Source organism: Esox lucius, chromosome 24, assembly GCF_011004845.1.
Source record: "Esox lucius isolate fEsoLuc1 chromosome 24, fEsoLuc1.pri, whole genome shotgun sequence".
Taxonomy (NCBI): Eukaryota; Metazoa; Chordata; class Actinopteri; order Esociformes; family Esocidae; genus Esox; species Esox lucius.
Window position 1 is genome coordinate 16109528 of NC_047592.1, and position 14664 is coordinate 16124191.

At 44.3% G+C, this 14664-nt stretch overlaps 1 protein-coding gene across 1 annotated transcript in view; it reads left to right on the forward strand.

The window, feature by feature from the left end:
* The first annotated feature begins 495 nt into the window (after window positions 1–495).
* kdm6ba (lysine (K)-specific demethylase 6B, a) overlaps window positions 496–14664 on the forward strand; it is a 76229-nt gene continuing 62060 nt past the window's right edge. The window contains exons 1-3 of the mRNA XM_034290809.1: window positions 496–1133; window positions 3760–3931; window positions 4016–4100. The gene's annotated coding sequence lies outside the window, so the exon portion shown is untranslated. The remainder of the gene's footprint in view (window positions 1134–3759; window positions 3932–4015; window positions 4101–14664) is intronic.

A 14664-nucleotide genomic window follows, 5' to 3' on the forward strand; every position in this document is an offset into this window, starting at 1 on the left:
CTAGTCCAGTTTTTTTTATCCTGCTCTGGTATTTCTAGGAGTAGCTTTGCTGTTGGAAGCAAGCCTTTCCCATCTGTTTGTTCAATTAAATGCTGTAAAACGAGCCCTACGGACATTCTTATAGAAATGTTTTAGAAAAAAATAATGTTCTAACTTGGTAGAACAAATGTCATTACCTACAGTGGTTGAATTATCCAAAGGAAATCATTATTATCAAAACATTCTATTAAACATACTTTTTAAATCCCCAAAAGGTCCCAATGGACTTATATTAAACATGTCCAGCTGGTGCTATACCAGAAATAGTTGAGAAAACACTTAAATAACGGCCAAATCAGGGTCAGTTGTTCTTTTAGTGCTCTGAATAATAGAGCACTAAATGGAATTTGGTCAAGTCTTACAGTGTGTTTGCCATTGAGTACGGAGGCGGGGCAGTTTATGACCAAGACTCGTCCCCCGAAAATAAACCTGCATGAGAGAGGGAAAGATAGAGGGAGGAGGAAGAGAAGAGCCCGGGGGGGGGGCAGACTGCGTTTCAATGGATTAAGAACTGCGCAATTTCTTAATAGCCATCGCGTCTGTGATCTTGTGTCTTTCTGAAATGTATTGATATCTAAACGCGTGTTTGGATTGAACATGCGTGTGGCAAACCCGTGCGCGATGCACGCATATAGCCTATACCGCCGGTTGTTGCAGCTACGTACGTGGATTGGCGATTTTGAAAAGGGGTGTTCAGTTGTTCTGCAAGAGGGTTGTACATTCATTTTGGAAAACGATATGACTGTGCGAGATTAAATAATACTGTTCGCGGTTTCGAAAATGTAACAAGACGGGCTGATCGTTATTCCATACCCATGGGATATTCTTAAACGCTCCTATCTCTCCCAAGCTGCGATTTCATAACGTATCTGCGTGTACAGTTTCTACCAGCCGACATTTTCCAAATGGATGATGGATCATCGGAACATTATTTACCTGTTAGTTAATTTTGTGGACGTTTTAGGGGTCTGCTTGTTGGAACGAGCGATATTTGTAAAGAGAGGATATGTTTTATTTATTTTATTTGTGTTACTGTGTTTTAACAATGAGCGCAGCAACGGCACCTCCCATGAGAAATCTGCATGCACAAACAGGTAAGTCAAAATGAGAATTACTTTACTGATATAGCCAAACACAGGCATGTGATGTTTCGTAATTAGAAGTTATCACCAGAATGACTATCAAAAGATGTTTAACGTAATCAACATTAAGATCGAATAACTGGTATGCACCCACTCTGACTTCATACCCAGTACTGTACCAACGTGCCTAATGATCTCTTAATTAGGCTACATTGTAGTAGCCTATGTAATAGATGGTTGCAGCAATGTGCAAATATAGACGAGAAGTTTTATGGTACTAGCTAAGTAGACTTGGACTGTCGCAAAAGTAGAAAACACGTTTGCATGTTGTGTTTCCGCTATTTGTGTACGTTATCTTGAACAATTTGTCATTTCGAAAAAGTTTGCGATGAGGTCATCAAGAGCGATGGGTTTACGGGAACCTGGTATGAGTACGCGATGTTGCAATCTGAAATGCCCACGCTTTGGCGTGCTGCTATATCGGTTGTTCTTAAACGTGATCAAACCCAATTGTATCTTTCTCGGCATTTCCAGGGTCCAAAATGTCGTGTCTGTGGTATTTAATTAATTAATGGTTAAGTAACCGCGGCCATTGAATGACATCTGGGCCTTCTAGTGTTCGGGGAAGGAGTGTCGCATTTTCTTTCTGAAATGTCATGTGGTGAAGTTGTGGCGGGTTCCGTAGAATTTTCCAGGAAAAGCGTTTGAATTTTTTCTATATATTTTTTTCTCCCTCTCCTTTCGCATATTGTCCCCGCCCACTTCAAGCACGTCCGTCTTTTCGCCACCAGAGGACGCAGCAGGTCTATGGGTGGATTTGATATGGCTTTGCATTTCCGTGCTTTCTAGAAGTTTTCAAATGTAATTGTTCATCTAAAGCTTTTTATTTAGTTGGTAGATATGGGTTATCAGTTCATTGCATACCCCATATGTTTATTTGCATCAAGGCGACAGCTAGATGATAAGGTCGAATACTTAACGAAGAAGACATTACAAGCTTACAAAACGTTACTGTTACAGTCATTTAATACATTAACTTGTACACATTACAGTAATTAATGAGTTATTACCCTCAGGCAATATTTTATTATCGTGTTATAACCAGTAGATGCCGAGAAAGGAATTGGCTGAGATTATTTAGCACATGCATAATTGAAGGGCAATTTTTTGTGCATACTATATAGTTAATTGCAGACATTTAACCCCTGGGACACACACAATAATTTTGTTACACTCTGGAATGATAAGCAATTGGGATTCTCTCCCTTTGACTGATATTAAATACACAACACTCTGAAGGTGCACAGCATTCTGTTAATGTGAAACCAAAGGTATAAGTAAAATATGTGTTGTTTGGATAAGTGTTCACCCCCTTGAGTGAATACTTGGTAAAACCACCTTTGGCATTATTTACAAATCTCAGGTCTGACAGCTTTGTGCATCTGGTTCCGGACATTTTTGCCTGTTTTTGTAGGCAGAATTGCTCAAACTATCAAGTTGGATAGCCTTTGTTGGTTGACAGCTACTGTCACGTCTTGCTATTCATTTCAACTAATTCTATGACTTCACAAGGCAATTGGTAGCACTGTTCTGTGTCAGCAAAGAGTGTGAAAACATAAGTAATCAAGAATTAAGTATTATATTTGCTACTCATTCTATAATGATGGATTTTTATATCCAATAATATCTTATGTAATACTTTATATAGGTCAGTGACTGTCACTGTTCCGTCCATTTTAGTTCTAGACTTCAACACTACAAAATGGGTGCAATTCCTCGGGTACTGATGCGATAGAGCGCAGGTGTCAAACCGGTTCCACAGTGGGCAGAGTGTCTGCATGTTTTTGCTCTCAGCTTGAAATTGATTGATTAATTAGGTCACTATTTGGTTAGGTTCTACCCTCACCTGGTTGTTTAGGTCTGGACTGGGAACCAATTTAAAGGAAGAAACTAAAACCTGCAGACACTCGGCCCTCCGTGGAACCGGTTTGACAACTCTGCAATAGAGGGTGGACAGGTGTGTGACCTCGGAAAGCTCATGTGCTACCATGTCGAATCCACTAGAGGGCGATACGCACTCAGACGAGTGTCGGAGTGACTCCATTGTTTTGGCCTGGCTGAAGTTGCTTGCAAAGGCACTCAAGACAAGCATGCTCATCTGTAACAACAAATGAATGTGTTTATTAATTACCACAACGTCCACGTAAGCTCCATGCCTGCTCCTCGGACGACAACGTAAGTCCTCCCCCTCATGCTAGGCCTCAAGTTCAAAAAGTTCAAAAGGTTTATTTGTCATTTGCAATAACAAGTTGTGGCAATTAAATGCTTGGTTTTCCTACTCCCGATAGTGCGGTTAAAAAGTAAAGGTAATTATAATAAAATTAAAAGATAACACAATCAATCGGTAATAACACTATACAGAAACACACATCAATAATAATAACTATACAACCGTAGTGCAGTGTAAAAGTGGCAGGTGTGCATGATATAAAGTGACAGCTGTGTATGGACTATGGATGGAAGGGACGGGTTGCCGAGTTGAGCAGCCTTACAGCCTGTGAAAAGAAGCCGTCCCGTAGCCTGTAGAGCCTCCGACCTCTACAGCCGACACTGAACTAAAATGCTATTCTGTTCACAGCGAAACAAGTCCTACCGTGATGACAGGACCTCGCTATGCTTTTGACCAAGGCACAGCCTGGCATCTCCTGAACAGAGGTGGGAGATGCCCAGCCCACACTCCGGGGGCGTGGCGGGGGCTAGGCAGCCATAGCATGGAGCCAATCGAGACGGAGTGTTCAAGAGGGACTGTGGTTAGTATGTCATCCTGGATATCCAACCTCGTTTGGTATTTCTTGGGTTATCTTGCATTTACCTCTGATACACTTTCATTTTAGGGCCGTCTTCACGCATTGACGGAATGCTATGGCGTTTTCCCCCCTGTAGGGGGCGATCTGGTCAAAGCACGTGTGTCCAGGCCAGGTAAGAATGTGTATCTGTATGTCTGTGTGTCGACATATGTCTGCGGTTTTGTATATGTCTGTCTTTTATATGTCCATGGTTGTGTTTGGGGATGTCTGTGGACATCTGCGGTTTTCTGCATGTCTGGCTGCTTTCACAGCTCCAGTGTTGAGGCCTGTTAGCCTCCATGTCCATGTCTATGCAGTGATCACAGCTCTGTGGTTTATCGAGAGGTTGTGATGGAGGAGAGCGACAAGGAGTTACAGTGTGTTTTCTGACCTCTCCCTTGGAGCAGGACTGGACAGTGTGATGTGTGTGTTCTGACGCTGGCTCACTCTGGGTTAGATGTTCCTGTGTGTCCCCTAACCCTCCAAAGGGGATCCAGTTGGGTGTGCGGTCCATTGATTTGGGCTGGGTCTGGCCTGATGCCCTGGCTCTCTGCTCCATCTTTCTCCCCTAATCGCTCTGCCATGTTTGTTTCTCACTCCATCTTTCTCCAAGTGCTGTTTTCGGTCTCTCTGTTGCTCGCTCCCCTGTTTTTTCCCTCCTATTTGTTAAAGCATGACATGATGTCACAGGGGGGCTTTATGTTGTGTTTCTGGGTGGGAGCCAGACAGCGCGTTGTGGCCCCGTGCCGGGGCAGAGAGGCCCTGCCTGGGAGCATCTCTATTCAGTGTGGATGCTTTTTGTTGGGGAGTGAGCAGACAAAACACGCACACACACACACTTCTCAACACCCCCCATACCCCTGTCTCCCTCTTAATCTTGCTCTTATACACACATCTATTGACAGTCTTCACACCACGCTCTCTGTAAGATCCCAGACCTCTCTCTCACACACACACACTGTCGACAGCCTCTTCTCCCACATTCCCACCTGGGTCTCCGAGTCACTCTGTCAGCTTTATTACAGTTCCACTGGCCATAAATCTGCTCTATCCACACGCTGACCTCCTGCCAAACACTGGCGCCGTGTGTGTGTGTGTGTGTGTCGCAGGGGGGAGGGTTGGTTGTAGCAACTGGCCTGAAGGAAGAACATGGTTCTAGAATCCTGTGCACAAGCGTTCTGTATTATGTTACAGGAAGTGGGATTGTGACGTTATACATGTCTGATGTTTGCTGCTTGATTGGAGGATCTGACTTTCCTCCTCTTTACAATTGTCTCAATATCACCCTTAAGGTTACCTTGAATGAAGGTCAGCAGCCATCTCACACACACACACACACCCAGGGTCACCTTCTATTTTTCTTTAGTTATTTTCTTTCTCTCTCTTATTCTGTCAGCCATTTTCATGACTCCTCTTGTTGCCCTTCATTTTAATCACTATAGCCATGTTCTGTAGAACGTCTTTGCCACTCTGAAAGTATTCAAAGAGAGGTGAGGTAGTACGAGAGGGAGGGTGAGGAAGCAACAGCAGGAAGCCGTGGGAGGAGGGAAGAGAGAGACAGAGATCAGCTCTCACACGTCTCCTCTTCATGGAGAAATGGAACAGAGTGTCACAGTGAGGGAGGAGAGGAGGAAGAAGAGAGGAGAGGATCAGACAGAGGAGGAGCTGACATCATCCACTGTGCCCACCTGCTAAAGTCACTGGCTTATCAACTGTGTGTGTGTGTGTGTGTGTGTGTGTGTGTCATGATGGGATCACTTTAGTGAACGGGCTTGTTGTTGAGATCAAACAGGAGGCAAAGGATGGACATCTGTGAAAGAAAGGGAGGATCTGAAATAAGATGGAGGGACAAAGAGGTTTTGGTCTTGACGCTGTGGGAGGCAGAGATGTTAAGGGGAGGAGGGAGGAGCTCCTGTACTGTGTGTTGGCTGGTTTATATAACCCCTGTGTGAAACTGGCTTGACAGAGAGAGGAGAGAGGAGTAGAGGAGTAGAGAGGACGTCAAATAGAGCTGGGTTGCTGTGTGTTAGATTGTTGTAAATAATGACTGTCTGTGTTTTAGTAATTCTAAAAGAATGTGACCTCTGTCGTCTTGTTCTTTTGGGCATATTGGAAAGCAATAAAAACATCCCTGAGAATAGCGTACATTGAACATGGAGACACAGAGCAATTATTTTAGGGTTGCAATATAATGTGGGGTCGGCATGCTAAAATCATCTCTGCCCCTTGGTTCATGTTTACTGGCATTATTTCAGCTTAAAGAAAACTGACATGATTGGATTGTTGTGTTTTTAAGCCTCTCCCCGAGCCCCTTGTTTAAAATTCTACCCCAGAAATCACCAGTGTTCTCCCCTTCCCAATCTCTGCTACCCTCCCCCAGCATTCTGGCTCCTGTTCTGGCTTTCTGCTCTCATGTTACCCCGAACCCCCTCCTCTACCCACCCTCTGACTGCCCCTGCTCCCCGTCTCCCCCTCCATTCCCCCTGGGCAGAGTTACAGCTCCCAGGCCTTTGTGCACCCCCCCCCCCTGTCTTTGTATGAAAGGGGCCAGAGACAGGGAAAGAGGGAGTAGGGGAGGATGGAGGGAGGTGAGATGGAGAAAGGAGAGGAGAGTGCCCTATGGATATGGTGTATAGGGAACGTTATGAACCAGGTGATTTGAACCCTGAATGCTGATAGGCCGAGACTGTATAGGGAACGTTACGAACCGGGTGGTTTGAACCCTGAATTCTGATAGGCCGAGACTGTATAGGGAACGTTACGAACCGGGTGGTTTGAACCCTGAATGCTGATAGGCCGAGATTGTATAAGGAACGAACCGGGTGGTTTGAACCCTGAATGCTGATAGGCCGAGACTGTATCGGGAACGTTACGAACCGGGTAGTTTGAACCCTGAATGCTGATAGGCCGAGACTGTATCGGGAACGTTTCGAACCGGGTGGTTTGAACCCTAAATGCTGATAGGCCGAGACTGTATAGGGAACATTACGAACCGGGTGGTTTGAACCCTGAATGCTGATAGGCAGAGATTGTATAGGGAACGAACCGGGTGGTTTGAACCCTGAATGCTGATAGGCCGAGACTGTATCGGGAACGTTCCGAACCGGGTGGTTTGAACCCTAAATGCTGATAGGCCGAGACTGTATAGGGAACATTACGAACCGGGTGGTTTGAACCCTGAATTCTGATAGGCCGAGACTGTATAGGGAACATTACGAACCGGGTGGTTAGAACCCTGAATCCTGATAGGCCGAGACTGTATAGGGTGGATCAGACAATTATTTTTTTACTGTTCAACCTCTGATTACAGCTACCAGCTCTTTTGAATGGGCGGTAGCATTTAGCACTCACTTCTTGGACGAAATGGAAACCATGCAGAGAAAACTGCCTAATATATCTAATCTGACTTCAGTTGCTTCATTTTAGGCCTGTGGCAATAAATAAATCCTAATGGATTTGACAAATATCCACATTTTTAGATTCAAGTTTGTTAATGGGGCCTGATGGCAAAGTTTTTTACTCCCCCATACTCTTCGTTTCACAGAACTCTTTACACACCGAAACCAAGAATTTTACTCGGGTGTCGTGTTGCTGCTGGTTGTAGACCTCTCTGAGTATAACCTGTACATGGATTGCAGCTGATGTACACATTTACAGTTCCAGGATGTGAATCGTTTTAAATACAGGACGACAAACAGGGTTTTCAGAGCACTATAGTCCCACTGTCTAGTTACCAGTTCGGAGGTGTCTTGATATTTTGATCTGTTTTTGATCACCAGCTAGTTATGTGCTTCTAAAATTCAGTAGCTAAGTTGTGTGAAATGTCTGCATTTCATCCAAAATATAGCACACAAAGGGCAGCAGCCACTCGACAGAGGCTGCGTTCTGAGCACCAAGGAAAAATATCTCGATAACCTCCTAAGGATTGCAACTAGCTATTCTTATGTTTTCTTACTTTTAATGTTTCCTACATCACAATTCTGATACAGTAAGTAACAGATGATTGATCAAGATTGGCGCCACAGATGGTTGCCTTTGTTAGCTGGTGCACATTCTTCCATCTTATTTTGTGTGTTAAATCAGTGTTCTGTGCGAAAATGTGAAGGTTATCTCTGCCAGTCTTCATGTTGTAATGAGAGAAGGGTAAGGTAAACAAAATAATGTTGTTTAAAAAAAGTATTGTGATGAGGTAATTGAAGGAATAAAACATATTACCCCCTGGTCTCCTTGTGTTGTAGGGAAACACACACAAACAGAGGTCATTGTAGAAGCCTTGTTGTCGTGGAAATGATCTTACAAAATGGAGTCTGTCCCGAGCAGCCACACACACACACACACAAACAGATGTAGACATTAGCCAGATACCTGCTTAGTAGATCCATCACAGTCAATCTCCTCCGCCCCTTTTCCGCCTCACACACACACAGACACACACAGTCTTCCTATACACACACACAAACACATATATGCAGCCTCTATAGACAGTCTTTCTACCCACACTTACACACACATACACAGTCTCTCAATAAATACACACATGCACAGTCTCTTTACAAACACACACACAGGCTTCCCTCCACACAAAGTCTATCTACATGCACACACACACACACTATTCCCTCCACAGTGTCTCTATACACACACACCAACACACAGTACCCACTCCTCTGCCCCCAGAAAGAACTCATTTACCCCCGGCCCGGCTGGAGAGGCAGTGAAGCAGTGCAGCCTGGGAGATGTAGCTACATAGAGCTGTCAGTAAGGGGCGACCTGGAGCCCGGCCCGTCTCACGTCTTTCAGCTGCCAAAGCAAATCTAATGACAGAGTCTTGGAGAGGCTCAGGTTTAATGAAGGGTTTGGACTCAGCAGACAAAACATGTTCCCTGGGTGCAAAGCATACTCCATGTCTGAGAGAGAGATAGGGAGAGAGATGGGGACTTACCAGGTGACCCGGCTAATGCCAGACAGTGCTGCTCCAACAGTGCTCAGGCTTAGGACACAGAGACACTCAGAACAGCAAACACATTATCAGGCATACAATAACCTTATACACACTGTGTATGAGCTAGTGTGTGGCTTGTGTTTGTGTGAGTGTGTTTGTGTTTCTAATAGTGATGGCCAAACAAGGCTCCATTAGTGTTATTTTAGCAGCAGGATATTATGCTGGGAGCACTCAGATTTTGTTTTTCAAAATAAAAGCCATCATTGAATTTCACAAGGCAATATATTTAACAATGTAGTCTGTAAAAACGAACAGACAACAACATTGGAACATACATTAAACATAAAATGTACAGACTAGATTGTTAACTTAATTGCCTTATATATTTCAATGAACAGTAATGAAGCCTCAAATGGCCAGGTTTCGGGCTAGGTTACCTAAGGTTAGATTTCGGGCTAGGTTAAGGTTAGGATTGGTTATAGCAGTCAACTTTCATGTCCCCACTAGGTAAACATGTGAGTGTTTATGGCAGGTAACTCAATTTGGAATGCTTCTGCTCAGCCACCTGGACTCCAGGAAAACCCATCTTAAACACACCCACACCAGCAGAGATAAGAGCAGGACATAATGATGCACTGTGTTGTAGAGAGGTAGACAGGCTAATACATTCCGCTCAGTTTATACACCTGTATCAATAGACACTCTACCGGCATCAACTACATGCATCCTAATTTAATCATGCTTGTGTTGCAGGAATGATCCTGGTGAGCAGAAATGCAAATGTGTTTTGGGTGTTTAAAAAGGCTTGCAGATGATGTATCTTGCAGTTTAAATATGCATTCTTGATTTCTTGATAGTCCCAGACTCTGCATTTTTCAAACCCCGGTCCGTGGACCAGCGCCAGTCCATGGAGGACTGCTTATTTAATTCCTACACATTTTTAACGTTATGACTCAGGAATACATTCTTGTTGTCCCTTTCCCTCCATGACACCCACAGTCTGTGTAGGACACCTTAACAGGGATTGTGAGCAAGATTGCAAGATTGCTATTCAAAGACACATTTTCAGGCATTTCAGCAAATACAAACCATTGACCTAAGTCTGTCACATTGCAGATTTTTTACAGACTCTTAAAAACTGTGTGTTAAGGTGTGTTTATTAACATTATGGGAGTCACCTAAAGGGCAAATACACTTTTTCATCCCATTATATTTGTTCAAATAGCCCCAGTATGTCCTAAAATAGAAAACAAAATTGCTTAAAGGACCATGATACGCCTATGCCACAAACAATTCCACGTGAAATAACAAAAAGCAAAAGTGCTCTAACCCAAAGGTGTCGTTCAGTATTTTGCATCTAATAATTCATGTTCACAGGATTATGTTCCTGCTGTGGTAAACCTAGTGAAATTAGTAGTACATGAAAACCGGTCCTGATTGACAACATCGTGCTGACCGTCATTCAGTTTAGCCCGGCTACAAGTGGGGTTTGGTTAATATTCCACTCTGAGCACTCAGTAAGCATGTCTGGTGTAGATGACAAGGAGAGGGTGGAACATTAACCCAATTGGACCGGAAGCCAGGCTAGCATTCAACCTACACAGCTTGGAAGATGAGTCGATAACAAGCTCTTAGTTCCCCACTGATCTCAGCATGGATTAGGATTACCACAGAACCTCCTCACATGAGATTAACGGGCTACCTCAGCGTGTGTGTGTGCGTGCGTGTGTGTGTGTGTGGTAGGTAAAGAGTGGACACAGGTCATAATAAAGTTAACCTCATGAGTTGGTCTGTCATTACTTTAAATTACCCACAGTTAATTTTGACTGCCCCTCTCTTCTCTGTGTGTGTGTGTTTGTGCGTACACACACTAGAGTTTCTGGTGTCTTGTGTGGCCATTGTCATATTAGCCCAAATGGATGACTTCCTCACACACATACACACTAACTCACACCCATAAAACAGTCTTCCTGACACACAAACACACACACACATGCCCAAAGAGAACAGACACATTTGTCTTGTGAAGTCCAGACTCATTCATCACTTGTCTTGAGTGGAGAGTGGTTCCTATTTAGTGTCTATGTGAGCTTCAGCCAGCCTTGGTATTTGATCAATCAATCTATCAAATGTATTAATAAAGCCCTTTTTACAACAGCAGTTGTCACAAAGTGCTTTTACAGAAACACCCGGCCTTAAACCCCAAGGAGCAAACAACAGTAGTGTTGAATTTCAGTGGCTTGGAAAAACTCCCTAAGAAGGCCGAATTTTAGGAAGAAACCTAGAGAGGACCCAGGCTCAGAGGGGTGACCAGTCCTCTTCTCACTGTGCCGGGTGAGATATTAAGAGTCCAATTGGAATAATTAATAAATGCATGTGGGCTAAATCCAGAGTCTATTTAAATTTAGACTAGGTCAGAAGTATGACAACATGAACAAGGACAGGGACAGCAACGGGCCCCCCAAACCAGGTACTCCGCAGGTGTGGACCAGGACCTCATATCCTCCTATAGTTTAAAACGGGAGGAGACTGGGAAAATTCAGAAAATGCATTCCTCATATCAACAACGATTTATAGTGGAGAAGGAGAACTTAGTGGGGAAGGAGAACTGAGCCAATCCCCCAGCACAATAGTAAAGCAGTGTAAGACCTTGGAACTGAGACGGGGGGGTCCGGTGACACTGTGGCCCTACCCGGGGGAGGCCCCGGACAGGGCCCAACAGGCAGGAAATCAATCCACCCACATTGCCAGGCATCAACCAAAGGGACACCCACCAACCGCAACCCCCCTGAATGAGGGCAGAGTATTGCCAGCAGAGTACAGCCCAATTGCACATGTTCGCAACAGAGAGACAACAACAATTCAGTGACTCTTGATATATTCTCTCTCTCTGTCTCTCTCTCCCTCTCTCTCTCTCTCTCTCTCTGTGTGTGAGAGAACAAAGAGTGTAGCAGCAGTGTGTGTGTTTGATGAACATCATAATCCCTTTTTATCTGAATGAGGAGCTGTTACACCTATTCATGTTTTATGCATGTGAAAGATGACACCCTAACAGACATTCAGCCTTTAACCCTGTCCAACGTTCACACAGCGCTCGCACAACGCTGACAGTCAGGCAGTCCATTAGGACAAGGCACAATGAAAATGGAGCCTGCTCAGGAAGAGTGTCAAGGAATTGTGGCGTTCCTGAAATGTTCAGAGAACGTTCTGAAAGTCTTTGATGTGACGGAGGGAATTGTTTTTGTGTTATTAAATGCCACCATGCATCATAGTTTCTGTGGGAATAGAAAACACATCCAGGTGTGGGCAGAAGTCAATGGAATGAGAACACTAAGTGTTTTGGTCTCATTAGTTAGTTAATATGGCAGTGGTGCCCATTTATTTTTCAGTTTATTTTCTGTAGTTATAGTTTTAGTTGCTTTGGCTTTGTTTGAGTTGGAGGCCCAGTGCATCCTGTGTGTATTTGTAGAAAGCAACCATGTACAATAGGGAGTGTGTGTGTGTATGGGGGGGGGCAGTTCTGTTATAATGGTGTTATAGTGGTGGGGGTACAGTTCTTCATAGGCCAACCTCCAGGCCAGAAGCAGGGTTTTGTTGCCATGGTGAAAATGGAATCCAAAACGCAGAGCTCCTGGGAGCCTGCTGATTGGCTAAAGGGCTGTGCATGGGATTGTGATGTGTGCTGTCAGCCGGCCAATGGGGCACAGACAGAGCTGTGGCTGTTGCTAAGGGGAGTTGCTTGGAATGAAGTCAGCTGGGTTCTTTCTCTCTCTCTCCTCTCTCTTTCTCACTCACTCGTTGCCTGTCTCTCTAGCTCTCCAGTCTGCTGTTTGCCCTCATTGACTCCTTCCCCCTCCTCTTGCTCCCTCCTTCCTGGCTCTCCTATTTTTTTGGTTCTCCTACACGTGCGCAAGGGAAAGAGCACATGTTGAGAAATTCACTGAATATTTCATGCAGGCAGCTTGCTCTGTGTGTGTGTGTGTGTGTGTGTGTGTTGGTGTGTGGCCTGTGAGCTTCGGCTACCCCCTGTGTGTGTGTGTGTCTGGAGAATATTCTGGGTCTCTAGAGGTGAATGTGCATTGACATGGAGCCAGTTTGCATTGGGTTTGCAAGGGTGGCACATAGGCAGAAGACCCCTTCTCTCTGCACCCCAAAACCTTCTGCAGTCATTGTGTACAAACCACACACACACACACACAAACACACAGACACACACACGTGTAATATGCACCCACAAAAGGAAATATGTTGAAACTATAACGCAACAGAATAGTTTTTTATAGTAGTGCTGTATTATTTTTGTGCAAGTCAGCTTCACCTCCCCCTAAGCTGTAAACAGATTTTTCTCAATTTCTTTTCACTGATCGAAACTCGTTTTCTCTTGGCTCTATCCATCCCTTCTACATCAGATATGGCGAGAAACATGTTTGAAACAGTTTGAACACCTACTTACTATATTTTGACAAAATGTTATGTTGAGGTAACAGAAAACCTACTAAGCTATTTTTATTCCAGCCATAGGCAGACCATCACTGTAGCCAAGACAACTCCAGATACAAAATCCTACTGAATGCTTTGAAAAATAGAATGTGCTGTACACACACACACACAAGGATGTTTCATAGCATCTGAGAGTTTTTCATCAGGAATGCGTCACCCAACAGGACCCGGTCAGACAAAGCATCCTCTCCCTCCTTCCCACACTCCTCTAATTTCCTCCATTTCTTTCTTTCCCTCCTCTTCACTTCCTGTTCCTGTCGAACATCCTCCCTCTTTCATCCTGCCTTCTTCTCTCAGAACACTCACCCGCTGTCTTTCCCTCGTCATCCATTTCCCCCCCTCTCTCGTGGGCTCTTTTGTTTTCACATCAAATCAAATGTGATTTGCTCGTGTGCCCTCAACCCCCCCCCACACCCCCCCGCCCCGCCCGGCCATACTTCTGCTAATAGCTGGAAGTAATAGATCCATTGTGTGTTTTACTGAAGTTGTAATAGCCGTAATATTGGGACCTTTATGAATCCATCTCTATTAATAAGCTGTGGACGCCCTCAGCCAAATATAGTCATTCACATTATCCTCCCAATGACTTGTTCAAACATGAGGGAGGGAGTCAAACACACTTGATCTAAGAAAATCATGTTATTACACTTGGTTAATGTCACGTTTGTTATCCAAGTGTCGGCCTGTGTGTGTATGTATGTGTGTGTGTGTGTGTGTGTGTGTGTGTATTCCTAGAGGGGGGCTCTGCTGTGTGTTTATTTATGCTAGTTGACAAGCTTGTGGAACACAGCCACTGCGCCCCGTATGATAGTCAAAGACACACACAAATGCACAGGCGCACACACACACACACACACACACACACACACACACACACACACACACACACACAGAAACAAGTCAAATGTAAACTATGAGTGTAATTCAGTCAGTGCTGTATCTGTATGACAAGATGCTTTTTTGATTTTTTCTTCAAGGCTTTTAATGACAGCAATTATAGGGAGATTGTAAAGAGGAGACAGTGGTTAAAGGTAGAGACGGGCATTGAACCCCGGTCTCTTGAAAAATACTGCATTTAGACACTTGTCTGCTGATGCGACATATTAAGTTTTGTTCAAATCAGTCGTTTGGTTGTCAAGCTCTTGTTACATCACCTCTATCTACCTATTTAATGCTGGATTTGTATATCAAGACTTAATTCACCTGATTTTTGGTAGAAGCAAGTCAGTGAAGGTGTCCCAAGTGGGAAAATGTT